Raw genomic sequence first — 12,420 nt, 5'->3', positions numbered from 1 at the left:
TTTTGGCCTGTTGTGGATTCAGCATACAATGCACAGAATGCACAGTTTGGCCTCGTAATGTCCTTCATTTGAAAAAATTCTTATAATTGTTCGTTGTTAATTGGCTCGCAAAAGAAAAATGAATTGGTTAAATAACCATAGAACAAGCAAATTATAGCAATAGCTTTGATAAGAAACCCGACAGTAAATAGAGTAGGAGATCAGTCTGAAACTTCGAGTCTGAAAAATTAGTCTGAAAAACAGACAACTTCCGATACAGGGACGGATTTCTGGGGGGGGGGGGGGGGTGGACGACGCCCCCTTCCCCTCAGGGATTCGACCTCCTTCCGACCCAAAGGGTCCCCCTTGTACTTTTTTGAGGAATTCATATATAGTGACGGACCCTAAAAAATTCTAAAGGCGCCATGGGCGCCAAAAGATACTAATTTTAAGGGGGGAACGCGCGCCAAAAAGTCGCAATCTTTTGGTAAAAATTTTCCAAAAAGTGCCTAAAAACGCATATTTTTGGCATTTTTTTAAATTTTGGCTGCGGCGCAGAAATTTTGACTAAACAGGGTCTTTTTATTGATTTGGATGAGCTCGGAAAATCAATTTGGTGGACCTAAAAAAAAAGGTCGAGAAAATTTTGGACATTTTTTTGAAAATTCACCCCCGTCAAGAAAATCCTAGATCTGCCCCTGTTCCGATAAAGAAAAGTTTTTGAACTTCTATGAAATCCAAATCACAAGTAGGAGTGCTTTGATACAGTTAAACGCTGCAATTTTTGATGAGGTAGTCCTTTTTTCAAGGCAATTTTTTTTGATAAGGTTGATAAGGCAAAACAATTTTTGTTAAGTTTAATATGATAAGCTGTCTTAATTAGAAAATTAGGTTTATATGGCTTGGTTGGACCATGTTCAAAATGAATAAGGAGCTATTTTTTTAAAAGAATTCAGTGCGTTGAAACATTTGGTGTACAATTATTATGGGCAAAAATTTAATGCGGAGTACCCCAATCTCAATAATTGTTCAATTACTGTTTCTTAGTTACATCTATGATCTTCCATTAGCGTGGAAAAGCTTTAAAGCTTTTCTATTTACAAAGGATGAAAACATAAATGGGTTATCTGCCGGACTTCAAAAAATTAATATTGATACGGATAAACTATTTAAGTCCAAAAAACAGTACAAAATAATATAAACAACATATCGCTTCTAGCATTCGAAATCGTACTGTTAAGTGGAAATTTCCTGAGCATAAATCCTGCAAACATTAAGAAATTTTGACAAATTCAACTTTTTTCGTACGCACGTTTAAACAGTTTATGCAAAGATTATGCCAAAGCGGAGTCCTTTGATTAAAAGCTTTTTGTAAATACTTTTAACCGGAACTAAAACGCAAAAGTTTTCAGAAAAACAGCAAGAATCTCAGCTGTTAATTTTGTTAGAAGAAAAAAAGTTTGATCCCAATACAGTTGCAAAGCTTGAATGAAGCTCAGCTTTCGAAAGTGGTTCATAGCTTAAAATCTATTTTTGTCTTCAAAAGTAAATCTTTGTCTCAATTTCTTTTTACTCGAATTGATGAGTTGAACTCATTAAATATACTATATAGAGTTTCCACTAAAATTTTTGTTGCGATAATTTTGAGTTCAGTCTGCTCTTTAAAAACTGACTCTTCTTGGACTTGTTCTTCTGGTTGCTGCCGCATGGGCTCAGTGAGGTGTTTGCTGTTCAATTTAAACAAAAAAAAATATTTTTCCTGTGACATAATCAAAAACCTGCTTGATCATGAGGCTCAGATGGCCAGTAAAAAATTGTATTGCTAAACTAAAGATTTTTAGATGCCGGAATTTGCAAGTTTGGGCTATTTTTGAATCTTTTTTCCAAACTATTTAAAATTTTATTAGTTTTTACTTTTTGTTCTTACTGACTTTCAAATTGAACGTTAAGTTTGGTCAATACATTTTTGAGTAAAAATGAGCAGCGTGCAGCCCAATTGGGCTCGTTGGCTGTCCTCGCATAGAAATTTCTTGTCTCTTTTTTAAATAGTGTCACTTGGGAAACAAATAATATTTTTCTTCTGCTTCTTTTTCTTCTTCTTGTTTTCCTCTTCTTTTCTTGTCTTGTCTTGTAAGTCGTTTACAACCCCTGGGGGTCTCGACTGCCACTCCCCGGACACGCCGTGTTCCTGTGTCTTGCTACATTTGTTTTTGTGATGGGGATCCCGCAGTCCGGGCATGTGGTCCTGGCTAGTGTGCTCGCGCTTCTAAGAGTCATTTTGTCATGTCTTCTCGAACAGTAGGTTCTTCTGTGTCTCGCCATGTTCGTCGTGCTGAGTTCTTTCCCACAGTCCGGGCACGTCCCTCTTGGGGCCCCTCCACATTGCTTGGCGTGGTTCGTTCTTTGTGCTTTTTGTTTGAAAGTTGTGTGACATTTTTCACATTCAAATATTAGTTCATTGCGCTTGTGGATTCGTGTTTCATGATGGTCTCGTCCCACCTTTGTTCGGCATGTCTTTACGCAGGGTCGCCAACGACATTTGAACCCTTCCTCCGTGACTGGTTTACCGGCTTGGCTTCTGGTTGGTTTCTGATCCCCTTTGTGTATTTCGCACATCTTGTTCTCCCATTCATCCATGGCCTTCTTCCTTTCGTTTACAATACCCTTCCAATTTTTTCTGTCCATAGTTAGACCTTCGATGTTAGTCCAATCTAACCCTGCCTCTTTTAAAATTCTTTTCCAGTACGTTATAGTGTTGTTTTTCCCATTCTTTGGTCTTTCGCCTACTTCCGTCCAGTTGCCCAGAGTGATTTTCTTTACTGTTCTTGTGTCCGGCATCCTCGTCACGTGTCCTATCCTCTTCAGTGCCCGTGCTTCTATCTTCTGTCGAATTGATGTTATTCCTAGTTGCCTTCTGATCTCAAAACTATTCACCCCTTCCTTCTGCATCCTGTATAGCGCCAGCCCCTTCCCATTATTCCATACGTTTCTGTACGCTATATCGGCCACTCTTTGTAGTTTCGAAATGTCCGTGGTTGTCCAAGGTCTCACCGAGCAGTCGAATAGCATGGTTGACTCTACTACTGCTTGGACAATTACCGCCTTGGTTTTCTTTGACAGTGTTGACTTCCATAACCATTTCTTGGCCTTTGACCAAGCATGGTAGCCTCTTTTAATCCTCGCGTTTATGTCTTCCTTTCTTCCAATTAGAGTCCCTAACATCCTTGTCCTGTCCGCTGCCTCGCTTCCAAACATTATGAATTCTTCTTTCCCATTGTGACACACTTCTTCATACTTCAGCATCGTTTTCTTAATTGTCTCTTTACCTCGACTGAGCTCTTCCATACTTCCTAACAGAGTGGAGTCGTCCGCAAACAGCGAGTCCAGTATCTGGAATTCAGTCCTGTTGCTGCTCCGTAGGTTCCTCTGGGACGTCGCAGGGGGGAGGCTGTTTCCCGGTCTCCAGGTCCACTTCAAGCCGCATTCTTCCTTTGACTCCTTTATCCGATCCATTTGGGCTTGCCTCATGGATGTAGCATGATAAATATTAAACAGAATGGGCGAGGTGGCGCAACCTTCGCGAAGGCCCCGTTGTGGCGTCCATGGTGTACTCAGCTCCTGTTTGCCTTTTACTCGGTATTGTGTGTTCTCATGTAAGCCTTTCAGGATTTCTAAGATGCTTGGAGGCATACCTAGCTTTCCTAGTATCCCCCATAAAAGTGGTTTGTTCGTTCTCGGGTACGCCTTTTTTATGTCCAAGAGTACAGCTCCTGGTCTTCTCGGGTTATGGTGGTTAGACCTTCCCAGAACTCTACTTGTCTCTTCGTCGATTCTGATTATAGTCTGTGTCGCGTCCGCGGTCGATCTGTTCTTCCTGAAGCCATTTTGGCTCTCGTCTAGTGCCCCAATCTCTTCCGCCCATAGTCTGATCCTGGAGGCCAGTACTCTGGCTATGATCCGGCTGGCTAAAGGAAGGAGGCAAATGCCTCTGTAGTTTTGTAGATCGTTCTTTGGGCCCTTCTTGTGAATGGGTACCACCCATCCTTCTTTGGTTTCCTCAGGCCAGGTGTTTGGATCTGTTTCAAGCAGTTGTATGACGCTCTTGAAAATTTCTCTTTTTTTGTGTTGTCAGCGGCATTGATCCCAATTAGGCGCACTCCGTCAATCCCTGACGCGCCGTCCTTCATGAGAGCAACTTCTCGCTCCACTTCCTGCACTGTGAATTCCATTTCTATTTTCCGTGCTGCTTCTCGTGCCACAGTGTCCCTTCTTTGTTCCAGAGTATCGATTAAGGATTTAATTTCTTCCTCCGGTCGGTCATATCTCGCTGCCGAGACTTGCATAAAATGCTCTTTGTATTCCTCCGGGCTGAAGAATTCGTCCTCAACACAGCTATTATTGTCTTTGATGCCAATCCTTCTCAAAGTTTTATACAGGATTCTCATATCGCCGCTAGTTTCGGCTCTTTTGGCTTCGTTGACGATCTCTAGCCACCATTCTTCTTCCCAACCTTTCTTCTGTCTTTTGAAATCCTTTCTGGCTTTCCTTCTCTCTTCCTTCGCTGCTTCGTTTCCGTCTTGTGCTCGAGCTGTTAGTTCGCATATTCTCTTTTGAGCCCTTTCTATTTCCTCTTTGTGCCTATCCAGCGCGGGGTTTAGGGGTTTTTTTTCTACTGTGCCGCACACTTCTTCTCCTATTCTCTTCATCGCCTTTGCTGTTTGTGTCCAGTCTTCGAGCTCTTCTGTAGCTAATTTATTGGCGTATTCCGTTGCCTTTTTTATCGTTCTTAGTTTTCCCAGTCTATTTTCTTCTTGAGTTGGCTGGTCTTGTTATTGCGCTTCCTGTCAAGAGAGTTATTCAGGGTACAGCACATCGCTTTCGGTCTGTGGTCGCTTAGATCCTTGCTCGTCGGTACCGTGAAAATCCTCCGTGCGCGTTTTGCCCGGTCTTGTTGTTTCATAATGAAGCCGTCTATTTCATGCCATGTTTTGTTCTTGGGATGTTTCCATGTTCCTCTCCTCTTGTGGCTGAAAAAGGAGTTGCACCAGGCTAGGCTATTCTCTTGGCACCATTCCAGTAGGTTCATACCCGCTGCATTTGTCTTGCCTAAACCGTGGATACCCGCCGTCTGGTCCGCCCCCCTGGTAGCACTCTCCCCTACCACTGAGTTGAAATCGCCCCCTTTTATGACCATGTCCTTGCTCTCGATTAGGGTAGAGAGCTCCTCTCTGTACCTCATGAACTCGATACTGAGGCCTTCCCAGAGTGGTTGATATGTCGAGATAAACCGGTAGCCATCCACGTCTATCGAGATGCTTCTCTCCCGGATTATTCTCCTATAACCTTGATCTGCCCATTTCGAGGCCCACTGGTCCCTTAGGAAAATGCCACTTCTTTTTCCATGGATAAATACTCCGAAAATCTCCCTGGCCTTGATCCATTTGAAGCCTTCTTCTTGTTCTTGGAGTTCGCTCATCATTACCACTTCCGCCTTGCTGTTGGCTATGGATTTAACAATCTCCGCGAATCTGTTTCTTTTCGGGAAATTAACTCGCGCCCTTTGGATATTCCAAGCCCATAGCGTGGTAGTCTCCTCCCTTCCTTTGTTTCTTGCGTCCTTCATCCACTTCTCATGTCGCTCTCTTTGACTTCGCTGTCTCTTCTCTCTTTTGTTCCTCTTTCTCCTGATCCGTTTGCTGTCGGTTTGCTGGCGGGGGGGAGCAGGGCAGCATGTGGCCCTGAAACTTGCGTCCCACCTTCCATTCTCTCCTAGGTCGGTGCAACCCCAATGTACCCACTTCCCACATCCGTTGCATTTTACTGACCACTCGGTTCTTTTGACTCTTTTATCGCACACTGCACACTTCCACACTTTCGGACCTGGGTTTGGTTCCACATCGTTGTACAGATGTAGGGACACCAGAGATTCCGTGTGCCGTAGGGTGTGACGGATCGCCTTCATCGAGGGACGGTTGGCTGTGCCGTCTCTGTTTTGGGGTGTGTTTGAGAGACTCCACCCGGCAGTGTGACCTAAGTCTGACTCACTGCCGGGCCTTGTCCCCCCCCGCTTGGTTTGGTCTTTGTTCGATTTCTCTCTGCGCTTTTCTCCCCGGGCAGGCGCCAAACCATCGAAAAGCTCCTCTTCTTTTCCTCTTCTTCTTCTTCTTCTTCTTCTTCTTCTTCTTTTTCTTCTTCTTCTTCTTCTTCTTCTTCTTCTAAAACTGGGCGTATAAAAATAACACAGCGCACCATAATTTTTCCCATCGGAGCTGGAAACGCGTGGAACACCTTACTGCTTTCGTCCGACCAAAAAATTAGACATACAGTTTCGCATTATACCTGGGTTGACTTCCCCAAACTCAAAATGCTTATCATACATTTCCTTATATCAAATTATGGAAAAATGCTATTCGTACACTTTTTTATCATTTCAAAAAATCATTGAAACAAGATTCGAACTAGTTTCTGCGGCTATTTGAACCAAATAAAACAGTCTGGCGATGAAAAGAAAACGGTTTGTGTTTTTTTTTTTGGAAAAAAATGGTTATCAAATAATTTCGATAAATGAAAATTGTATGACTAGCATTTTTTATGGCGACAAAATTGAAATTGCCCCAACATTTTTGTTTGTTTTTTTTTCAACCACAAATCGAATTTTGTACTCAATTTTGTAAGCGAAATTTTGTACTCAATTTTGTAAGCGAAACATTTCCAAAACAATATTTTTGCATGCAAAGTTCAATTTTTTGTATAACGTGGTCCTGGATACACAAAAATTGGACTTTTATTTCGTTTCTCTGGATAATTTTTTTTCAAACAAGCTGAAAATTCTATTTCTTTTGCATGTCATGTTTATATAAGCCTTATCAATATCCGATAATTTGAAAATTCTAATTTAAAAATTAATGATCTTTTAAAATTGTTACCAACATTTAAGAGTTACATGCTTTCAGTATATGATTTGTGAAAAGAGCTCTTAGAAAATTCAGGTAGTTTCCAGTGCATTAGAAATGCCAGACAATCAACCCTTTGGTGACTCTAATTTTGAGTGAACATGGTTTAGTCACTTGTGTTCGGTCACACACATCCCAAAATCTTGAGAAAAAAATTGTTAAAAAATCATCTTTTCTTCATGAAAAAAAGCTTATCCTACAACTTCCATAAATAAAAAATACTCATCTAAGAGTTTTTTCGTAACATTTACTGTATCTATGGAATTGTACGAAATTGTATGACAAGCTTTTTTCATATATGAAAATTGTAGGACAAGATTTTTTGGTCAACCTGGGTATAAATTAATTTTGCATATTACGCCTCAATCATATTTACTCTTTAATTAGAACCCGTGTTGACCAAAAATAATAGCCATACATCGTTCATATACGGAAAAAAGCTAGTCATACACTTTTCATGCAATTCCAGAAGTACAGAAAAATGCATGAAGGTCTATGATTAGCGAGTTTTCATATACGAACATTGTATGACTAGCATTTTTTTCCTAGACCAAAAATCTTGATTGTTTAAATTTTAATTTCTCAAAAGTTTTTGGTTGTGTTCGTAACCGAACACAAGTGACAATACCTTGGTTACTCAAAGTAGAGTATCCAAAGGTTTGACCGTCTTGCACTAAAACTGCAATGCAAACGTCCTGAAACGTCTTAACTCTATCTTACACAAATAATATAACGAAAGTATCACACTTTTAAATTTTGGCAAAAGTTTTCAACGATGATTGTTTTTGAAATTTGGTTTTTTTAAATGTCAGACATTGATCATGGCATAAATAAACAAGCCATACAAAAGAGGGGGGGGGGATTTGAGCGTTTTTGAAAAAAATTTCTTAAGCAAAAAAGAAAAAATTCAATATTTGTGTATCCAGGACTACATTATACACACAAAAATTTAAATTTTGAAAAAAGTTTGTCTGAGTACAAAATTTGTTTTGCGGTTGAAAAAAAACGCAAAAAAACTTTTGGGGCCAATTTCAAAACAAATTGTGAAAGTTTTTTGTTGTCGCCATCAAAAAATGATAACCATACAATTTCCATTTATGAAAATTGTATGATTGGCATTTTTTTTGACAAAAGTTTTTCTGTTTTTTTGTACGATGCACCCAATTTGATGCCAAAATAAAAAAAATGTTCTTCGAAATTTCGATGACACCGTTTTAGCAAAATGTATGAAATTGTAATAATAGTATTTTTTCATACACTAATTAAAGGAATTGTATGCAAAGCATTTTTGGTCTATGGAGGTCCACCCGAGAAACAAAAAAACACACAATGAATCAATTGGTCGTTAAACTAATTCAATGGTTTCGGGAAATTTTGGTAAGCGTTAACGGAGAATCTTTTTGCTTATTGGAAAGCTTTATGCTTACAAAACTGATGAAAAATGAAATTCGAAAATTGGGTTATTAACACTGCAAAACCCAAGGCTGATATGCTGAGTCTTGAATTAACTCGGAAAAAGCAAAAAAAAAATGGGAATTTATACGGAAAGTTTGCAACTAAATTAGATTAATTCCCGGGTTGACCTCCATACACAGAAAATGCTTGTCATACAATTCCATACATCAAGTGTGAGGAAAAATGCTTCTCCTACAATTTTCAAACAGTTTCGAAAAATTGTTGAAAAAAGATTTAAACTAATTTCTTCGGCTGTTTGATTCTGATAAAACAGTTTGGTGATAAAAAACCGAGGTTTTTGGTTGTGAAAAAATGCTTATCATACAATTCCTATATATGGAAATTGAATGACTAGCATTTTTTGATGGCGACAAAAAAATTTTTTTGAGTCAATTTGAAAATGCTTCAAAACTTTTTTGCTTTTTTTTTCTATTTTCAAGCAAACATTTTCCATAAAAAATTTTTGCATGCAAAGTTTAATTTTTTATGTGCATAACGTGCACTAATGTTGGATGTTTTTCATCTTTGCTTAATATTTTTTTTCAAAAACGCTGATAATTCCTATTTTTTTGTATAGCGTGTTTGTTTTTGCCTTGATCAGTGTCTGATAATTATAAAATTCAAATTTTTAAAATACTCATCGTTGAAAACTTTTGCCAAAATTTAAAAAGGTGATACTTTCGTTATATTATTTGTGTAAGATAGAGCCAAGATGTTTCAGGACGTTTCCAATGCAGTTTTAGTGCAAGATGGTCAAACTTTTGGTTACTCTACTTTGAGTAAACAAGGTATTGTCACTTGTGTTCGGTTACGAACACAACTAACAACTTTTGAGGAATTAAAATTTAAAAAATCAAAAAGCCAAAAATTAAAAGTTTGTTACCTTCCTTATATCATGTGTGAACGATATCTCTAAGACAATTAAGGTCATTTTCTCGGCATTGTATATGCAAGAGCGTCCAACCTTTGGTGCTTTGAGTAAACAAACGTCTTTAACACTTGCGTTCGATTACAAACACAGCCCAAAGTTTTTCAGAAATGAAATTTACTAACAAAAAGTCGAATTTTTGGTTCATGGAAAATACCTGTCATGAAATTTTCATTTATGGAAAAATGCTTGTCATAGAAATTTCATACAACTTTCCGTACGTATGAAATTGCATGACAAGAAGTTTTTCATATTTGGAAATTGTATGATAAGAAGTTTTTTAACCCGGGTTGGCTTCGTTCTGCCTGTACCATATTGATATGCACACTTTCTTTGCAATAGCGATTCAATTTTGTAGTAACATTTTGGTTTACATCTGCTGAAAATTGGAACCCAGAACCAAGCCACCAAATTAACATCATAACCCCCCCCCCCCCCACCAACCACGCCCCCCAAACGGCGTGGAGGAGCGGAGGGAGCATTTTAACTTGGTCCAAAATTTTTCATTTCAGCTTTTCATTATTTAGGGGTGGGGATGTATATTTGAAAAGAACCTTAACGGTTTTTTGAATCCATGTAGTATCCAAGGTTATTTGATGAATTGATTTAGTTTGGAAAAAGCGCTCTTGAATGATAGGAAAACACTTTTTTCGCTCCTGGGTGGGCTCGAACCACCAACCTTTCGGTTAACAGCCGAACGCGCTAGCCGATTGCGCCACAAGAGCTGAAATTCCTAAAAATTCCAAATTTCAAAACCAGAGGTAACTTTTCCATTTTAGCCCCCAGCAAATTGCATGAAATTAGAGTAAAAAAATTGGCTGTTTTCCAGACTCATTGTTTTCAACGAAATCAGATTTTCGACATTTGAACTTCAATTCTGAAACACTACTTTAACGTTTGCCATAAATGCAATGAAACTTGAGCGGCGGGGAAAAGAGCCAAAAGTACGAAACTTTATTTTATACCCTCCATCCCTAAACGCGAAACATTAAACTGAAAGTTTTTATTAAAAATTGCATCGAGTATATTACGAAAGATCGACAAATTATTAGAGTAAAACCGTCCAAAAGGATGATGCAGTTTCAATGAATTAATGGTCTCAAACGGGAAGTTAATTCGGCTCTTTTCCAGTTCCCCCCTTTCAAAATACCGAGTTTTCTGTTTGTTTTACGTGTTTTTACGGCTAAATGCGTGATGTTACGCTGTAAAGCATGAAGAAAAAATCTGTTCACAGTTGTCGATTTGTTCACTACGTCAAATTTTATTGCATTATGACTACGTTAAATAAACTTTTCAAAATTGAATTTGAAAGGGGGTTGACTGGAAAAGAGCCGTTAATTCTTAATCAAAAATAAATTTCGCAAATGTGTCACAATGATTTTTCTAGTTGTCGTTTTTTATCGCATTTTAGCAAATTTACAATTAGATGGGAGTCTCCATCTGGATGTCAGTCCTTGAATTTCTGAGTAAAATTTGTCTCACACGGTTGTAACTTCCTCTAACATTCTCAACATTAGGTTGGGGGTGGGGTGTACACAAAAGAACCTATTGTTGTGATTTGTTTTTAGTGTCTTAAATGACCTTCGGTATTTAATTAATACCTGTTAACCAATCTAGTTACGACCATTGGTCGATATGAGATAAGGTTCAGTTGTCCTTTTAACGTTCTTAATTCACATACTTCCTTTTAATAGTTTTATTCTTTTAAGTTTATGTACAGCAATTGTACATAGGTATACAGAATTAGAACAGTTTATTATGGCGCAGTCTAAAAATTCGAACGTGCGTGGAGTTCCCCCTTTTGGCCTAACCATACCCTGGAGCCACCGCATGCCTGGACCCAATGGAGCGACCAATTTCAATTGGCGATCATTGCCAAAGAAAATCTGGATTTAGAGAGTCTGCACGGACCAGAGATACCAGAGACGCAAATATTAATTTTGGAACAAGCAACAGGCAGCGAGTCAGACACGGAAACAGCCAACAGAGAGATTAGGAACAAAAACGCGATGAAACAGTACGAATCCGCCGAAGACAAGCGGATTAACGAAGAAAAGAGGAAATTTAATGGAATGAGACGAACGGAGGCGGACAAGAAACTGCGATAAATTTTATTTCTAGCCTTAGGGAGCGAAGGAAAAAGAGTCTTTACACAGAAAAACCCGAGAGTCAAGATTTTATCAATAAATTTCTCCGAGTTCTGGACTTTGCTTGACGCAGCATTCAACAAACCGCCCAACACTACATTCGAAAAATATAAATTATTAAATCGAAAGCAGAAAGACCGCTAGTCGTACGAAAAATTCTGGGGAGCCCTGACGGATTTGGCCAGCACGTGCAACATCAAGGAATCTGACGAGGCAGAGTGGATAAAGGACATTTTCATCTGCAACATGAAGAACACAGATACCCAGAAGAAACTACTGTCAGCAACCATGAGCCCGTCTGAAGCACTTAATCAAGCTTTAATTGACGAAAAGGGATATTTTTATCACCAGAAATTGACAAATATGTCACGGTCATTGAACAACGGGACAACTTTTAAATGTTTCAATAATCACAATCAGATCAAAAAGGAACCGAGCCTAAACCTTGAACGAGTAACTCGTGCATGAAATGTGGGAATGCATTTAGGAAAGGGCACTTAAACGTCTGCCCAGCGAAGGACATAACCTGTAAAAATCGTAATTAGAAAGGACACTTTGCCAAATTATGTAAATTACGCAACAAGAGACCAACTGTAAATACTGTATCAGATAATTATGTAAATACCAAGAATTGTACATACGCACCTCCGGAAAACTCGTGGGCGGAAGACCAAGAATTGTGTAAAGTTATAAATGCGTATGACGAGTACATACAGAGTGACGATGACGATTTTTCGGTGTTGAGCGTTAGAAATATATACGACAAAAACGGTCTCGAAACAAAGAAACTCCTGAACTTAGGCATCGGCTGGGATATGATTGTAAATGTCAACATACCTGTAGATTCAGCAAGCCCCGTAAGTTTTTTAAAACAGAACGTATTACACGAAATTAAACTGAGATATCCGAACCTCAAAGTACACCCAGTGGAGAAAAGGATAAAAGAATTATACTGCGG

General features: G+C 38.9%; 2 protein-coding genes and 1 non-coding gene across 3 annotated transcripts in view; all 3 read right to left on the bottom strand.

The window, feature by feature from the left end:
- Nucleotides 1-12,420, bottom strand: part of LOC134840025 (motile sperm domain-containing protein 1-like) — a 484,177-nt gene that overhangs the window by 261,887 nt on the left and 209,870 nt on the right. The window lies entirely within an intron of this gene.
- LOC134840665 (calcineurin subunit B type 2-like) overlaps nt 1-12,420 on the bottom strand; it is a 28,534-nt gene that overhangs the window by 3,072 nt on the left and 13,042 nt on the right. The gene's annotated exons all lie outside the window — the stretch shown is intronic.
- Nucleotides 9,967-10,040, bottom strand: Trnan-guu (transfer RNA asparagine (anticodon GUU)). The gene has a single exon. It is a non-coding gene; the product is annotated as a tRNA-Asn (tRNA).

Source organism: Symsagittifera roscoffensis, chromosome 2, assembly GCF_963678635.1.
Source record: "Symsagittifera roscoffensis chromosome 2, txSymRosc1.1, whole genome shotgun sequence".
Lineage (NCBI taxonomy): Eukaryota > Metazoa > Xenacoelomorpha > Acoela > Convolutidae > Symsagittifera > Symsagittifera roscoffensis.
Note: the sequence above shows the minus strand (reverse complement) of the source record. Positions and strands in the feature narration are given on the sequence as shown.